This window comes from Athene cunicularia (assembly GCF_003259725.1).
Source record: "Athene cunicularia isolate RWA chromosome 1 unlocalized genomic scaffold, athCun1 chr1_part1, whole genome shotgun sequence".
NCBI classification, from domain to species: Eukaryota; Metazoa; Chordata; class Aves; order Strigiformes; family Strigidae; genus Athene; species Athene cunicularia.
In genome coordinates, this window is record NW_020799091.1 from 94,962,594 (window position 1) to 94,968,686 (window position 6,093).

At 41.0% G+C, this 6,093-nt stretch overlaps 1 protein-coding gene and 1 pseudogene across 1 annotated transcript in view; one reads left to right on the forward strand and one right to left on the reverse strand.

The window, feature by feature from the left end:
• The window catches only part of FAM3B (family with sequence similarity 3 member B), a 31,129-nt gene that overhangs the window by 18,352 nt on the left and 6,684 nt on the right, over positions 1-6,093 (reverse strand). The window lies entirely within an intron of this gene.
• Positions 945-2,299, forward strand: LOC113478941 (annotated as a pseudogene).

The window sequence follows — 6,093 nt, forward strand, 5'->3', positions numbered from 1 at the left end:
CCCGGTCCCTCTCTGACTGGACTGGCAGCTCTCCAGCCACTCCTCCCCAAGCCTGTAGCGCTACTGGGGGTTGTTGTGGCCCAAGGGCAGCCCCCGGCATTTGGCCTTATGGAAACTCCTCCACTTGGGCTCAGCCCATGGCTCCAGCCTGTCCAGGTCCCTCTGCAGAGCCTCCCTACCCTCGATCAATAAAGATGTTAAACAGGAGTGGCCCCAGCACCGAGCCCGGGGGGACACCACTCGTGACCGGCCGCCAGCTGGATTTAACTCCGTTCACCACAACTCTTTGGGCCCGGCCATCCAGACAGTTTTTTACCCAGCAAAGCATGCAATCATTCAAGCCTCAAACAGCCAGTTTTGCCAGGAGAATGCTGTGGGAAATGGTGTCAAAGGCCTTACTAAAGTCAAGGTAAACAACATCCACAGCCTTTCCCTCATCCAATAAGCAGGTCACCCTGTCGTAGAAGATCAGGTTTGTCAGGCAGGACCTGCCTTTCATAAACCCCTGCTGACTGGAACTGAACATCTGGTTGTCCCACATGTGTTGTGTGATGGTACTCAGCATAAGCTGCTCCATCAGCTTCCCGGGCACCAAAGTCAAGATGACAGGCCTGTAATTCCTGGATCATCCTTCCGACCCTTCTTATAGATGGGCATCACATTGGCCAATTTCCAATCTGTTGGGACCTCCCTGGTCAGCCAGGACTGCTGGTAAATGATGGAAAGCGTCTTGGCGAGCACCCCAGCCAGCTCCTTCAGCACCCTTGGGTGTATCCCATCTGGTCCCATAGACTTGCGTGTGTCTGTGTGATGCAGCAGGTCACCAACTGTCTCCTGGATTGCGGGGGGGTTGTTCTGCCAGTCTCTGTATTATGGCTGAGGTGCGTGCCGCCGCTGCTGCTGAGGGCACGGGGTGGGCAGAGGGTTGATGGCAATGCTGCTGCTGCTGTGGTAACTGGGAATGTGTCCTCAATGATGCCAAGTCTACAATAGGAAGTGTCATACCTCACTATTTCTGCTATGGGTGCCTTTTCACATCTGTGACCTGGACGCTTCTGCTCTTTGTTTATTTCAACTTCAGTGAAGAAAACCAATCCTTCATGAATGTGCTCATCAAGAGGCTGGAACCTCAGAGGCCATTTCCAAGAAAATTCTACCCCCATTTTACAGGGGGGTCCATTCACATACCTGAATTGCAACAGAAAGAGAGTAAGATAGGAAATCCTCTTGGAAATCATGTCCAGGACCCAGTTAAGGGAGAGGTAGAATTCTCTCCTGAAATGGGAATGATTTTTTAATGAAGAAGATCAGGAAGTGAGAGACTTGGGCTATCAGAAGCATGCTTTCAATATGCTTATCAGTAATCGGCTCTGATACCACAGGGATGTGTCTGATACAAGAGATGTAAAATGTTGAGAGAAGTCCTACCCTTCTGACCTGCCCTCTGCCAGTGTTGTTATCTGTTTCTACAATGAAGCACTTTATGCCCTGCTTTGCACAGTACACAGTGTCCTGAATCGCACTCCTGCACACCTTCTTCATGAAATTATTTTGGTGGATGACAACAGTGAATTGGCTGACTTGAAGAAGGACTTGGGTGAATATGTTAAAACTCATTTTCCAAAACCCCCAAAATTGGTAAGAAATAAGAAGTGGGAAGGCTTGATTCGAGGAAGGATGATTGGAGCCTCTCATAAACACTGGGAAAGTGCTGGTATTCCTGGACAGTCACTGTGAGGTGAACGAGATGTGGTTACAGCCTCTGCTGACTCCCATCAGAGAAGATCGCAGGACTGTGGTGTGCCCTGTGATTGACATAATCAGTACTGACATGCTTACCTACAGCTCTTCCCCTGTTGTGTGTGGAGGATTTAACTGGGGCCTGTACTTTAAGTGGGATCTTGTTCCTTTGTCAGAACTGGAAGGACCAGAGGGAGCCACTGCTCCAGTCAAGTCACCTACTATGGCTGGAGGCCTCTTTGCCATGTGTCATGAGTACTTTAATGAACTTGGACAATATGATAGACTTCTGATCATTCCCTGCTCCAGGGTGGGACACATTTTCCATATGGATCCATCTTATCCAGGGGTTTGGCTGAAGCCAACAATTCAACAATTGTTATTTCAGGTAACATTCCTGGGGAGCCATTACCAGGACTCTGGATTACTCACAAACCTGGCCTTACATCTAATTAGGCCTAAGAAGCCAGAAAATGTGACTGGAAGATTGCTCATATCCCATTACCAATCTGTCTTTGCTTCTCTGAACAGCAGCAAGAACTTCAGCAGCCAGAAATGAACAATTTATCAATCAGAGAGTCAAGTTTGACAGAAACTAATGTCTTGGTAAATTGTACAGACCTTTCTTAAAAGGATCAATCCGTTATGCTCTTACAATTTTTAATGAAGTGTAGCTGACTTATTTCTTTTTCCATAATTTCCTTTACTTTCACCTCCATAGGTCATTGCACCAGCCCCCTTCATTATGCAGCTTATATTACTACTTATATGTACGAGGCTGATGTCTGAGATCGGGATATGACAACCAACCAACCTAGTTGTTGGAAACCTCCACAGAAATCAAAGAAGCTTTCCGCAGCACAATTATTCTGGACTATCAGAAAATTTAAGGACCATTCTCTCTCTCTGTGTTAAGCAACATTCCTAAGCCTTTTCATATTTAAAAGAAAAAGGCTAGTATACAAATGGTTCATTATTCTGTGAAATGCAGCCAGCCTATACACAGCAAGCAACTGGGTAGAATACCCACAGATTGACTTTAGATGATGAAGAGTTAACTGTTGTTAAACCAACTGATATGCTAACAAGAGACACCAACACAAATAGCTCTGTGATTACCACTAGTTAACCTGCACAACATCAAAGCTGAGAACTGTAGTGGTACACTCCCTTGATATATTGTGTTTAGGTTGATCCAGCATATTAATGCTAAATGCAAGCTCTATCTCCTTAAAAACAGAACAATCCACTCTACCTACCTTCTTTTACAGAACCTGAAAAATAGGCTTATTAAAATTCTTCATCTATTTTCTTCAGCATTTAAATTGAGCCAAAAAGCCCATGATAATATTTCTAAAACTTGTGAAGGCAGTAGGATAGAACTAACATATTCGCATGCCTGAACTCAGGTTTAAGTACTTGAACTCAAATCACACATCTTCAAATCCCTAATGGCCACACTGATAGCATCAATTATCTAAAAGGTTGCATCCAATGAAACACAGCTTTCTGACATTTTCGTGGTACATGATATTACATTCACATTAGGAGAACTCTGGTTCTGCAACAAATATTGATATGTGTACAAGAAATGATTTGGAGTGCTATGATTTGGAGCATCCCGTCTTCTATAATAAATAGAGAATATTTTCCAGCATCATCTTTACTCAAAGCTCTTTTTTTTTTCCCCCTCTTTTTTTTAGGTATGGTTTAATCTTATCTCTGAAGTTAGTTAACAGAGCATAAAATACCTCACAGCACACTCTGGTAAAGAAATCTCAACAAACAGGGAAAGAGATCACCAGTAAGACACACTTTGTAACACTGTAGTCTGTCACTGTATTTCATAGAAAAATGCTCAAGAGCATTATTTTTCTTAATGTGTTGTAGTCTAAAAATGAACCCTCAAGGGTTTCTATTGCTCTTCTTGTTGCCAGAGCAACAAAGCAATACTCACCTGAATATCTGCCAGTGTAAGTATCAATTTACAAGCTAAGATGAAGTTTGTGCTGCTAGCAGATGTTGCTAACAGCATTTTTACTGTAAGCCAAATCTTAGTGGCAAGGGATGCCACAAAAACTCAACAATATATTACTATTTCATTTGTGCTACTTCATTATTGCTCCTATAATTCAAGTGTTTCTATTAAAATGTCTTGACCAATGACATTCAAAATGAAAAGGTAAAACTGAAAGGCTTTTACATGAAATCTAGCACACTAAAAAGACTTTGTTAAGCAACTCAGAAGAAATCTCACTTGTCATTAGAAAGCATACTAGGAACCTTTCCCAATAAATTCCTTCCTAAAACTCTTGTGTGGTAAGGAGACAGGAGCAGCTGGGGAGAGGGGAGCAACTAAAAAGCATTTTAAGAGCATACAAGTGTTAGTATTTCTGAACTGAAAAAGGGCTCATTGTTTGCCACTATATCGATCAAAACATTCATACTGTGTTTCTGTTTGAAACAGGTGACAGAAGCATTACTTATATTACCATACTGTACAAGAAGGAATACAACTTTGAAATTATTTGTTATGTGTAAAACCAAACCCAGAATGACCTTATGGGAACTGAATCACAGAACTGGAAACATCACACTCTATCTTCTCAGAGCAAAGTCTATTGCTTTAAGAAAAAATCAAGGGAACTTCATGTTATAACATGTACTAAAAAATCCAATTATAAGACATTAAGAAAGAGATGTAAGGAAAATGGAATACAGAGAAAACACCTAAGCTGTATAGTTTTTTACATTCTTCATAATTCATGATTTTTCTTCTCTTAAAAACTAAGAGGCAGAGGAAGAGGCAAACTCAACATTTCCTCCTCTTTCCAACTCCTAATTGAAAGAGAAATAATTTTCAGATGTTGGATCACAACACCAATTATTTTACTCTATTCAGCCAAGCAATCTGAAAGTGCAAGAATTAAAAAGGAAAGAAAAACCACAGGCACTTCCATTTATGAAGTGAAATACACAAGTTAGTTTAAAAAAAACAACAGTGCTTTATTTTCACACACATTACGTGCACCTCTGTAGAAGCACCATTCCTGGAAAAAAAATATCTTTGCTTATTCCATGCAGAGTCAGATGCAGAGGCAGTGTGAATCAGAACGCTATATGAAGGGACTATAGGCAGAAAATTTTCTAGGCGAGAGATTGGGAGATTCAGAGCTAAGCTTCCTTTTTTTTCTCCTTGTTTCCCACACAGATATGCAAACTGCTCTGCTATTGAAATGCAAAGGATTTTTTTTTTTCCTTTTATGTATTTTTTTTTAAATCAGGTAACTAATACTTATCACCAGACTCCTCATTGTTTATCTTTCAAACCCACTATGCCAGTGTTAGAGAAAAGCCACAGAGGTCCTGCAATGCTCACTGACTAGATACAAGAAAAATTGTCCCATCTGCAAAGAAAAATACCATGTTCTGACCTCAGCATTAAGATCTGCACTTGCACAATGGAGGTCTGGTCAAATATATTCTTCTCTGCTCTCTCCCACTATTGTTTGCAGTCTTACCACATGTTTGTTTTCATCCAGTCAGTACACACACTTTTCATTTGATTGACACACCGGTGAAGCTGAACTAAACACCTCCAACTGCTGTTCAAGTTGAAAAACAAGCCAGCATTAAGACTTTCACTTCACAATCTGTCCATGAAGACAGATACTTTTCCCTTTAACTTCCAGGTTGCTGAACTCAGCCAAAGGAAAAAAGGATTGTCTATCTTATTTTGTTGTTTTCTTTTTGTTACATGCTCACTAAACATACCAAAAAACATGGCAGAGCATGGACCTTAGCTTTATCATCTGTCCATATATATGCAGACCAGCCTTTTCTAAGTATCAGTCATCCTCAACTCAAAAAAACCCAACAAAAAAAACCCACAAAACCCCATAGTAGGGGGAAAACTGAAAGGTTTTTTTTTTGTGCACCAAAGTGGAAAGCATTGAAGTATTAATTTTTATAAAATCCACTACTTTGAAGCTAAGGAGTTGCATTTGGTTGTATAGAGCGCCTTGTGCTTCAAGACGAGTTCTAAGCCACATGCTTACCAGTGGTAGCATCCTTGTAAATTAAGAGAGGTAGTCTTGTTTTACGCTAAGGCTGAACAAGTTCCCAGTTTTCACCTCCTCAAACTATTTTGCAGTGACACTCAGGAAGAGCAACCCTCTCACATGGCAGCAGCGATCTTGAGGAAAATACATTTTTTCTTGATCTCACTTGCTTTTCTCTGCTGCTTAAGTCTGACCTTTCTCCCTCCCCCACACCATAAGCACAGTTTCAAAATGAACTGATGTAAACAGAAAGCAGTATTGATTTAATACAATTAATATGAAAGGTTATTAA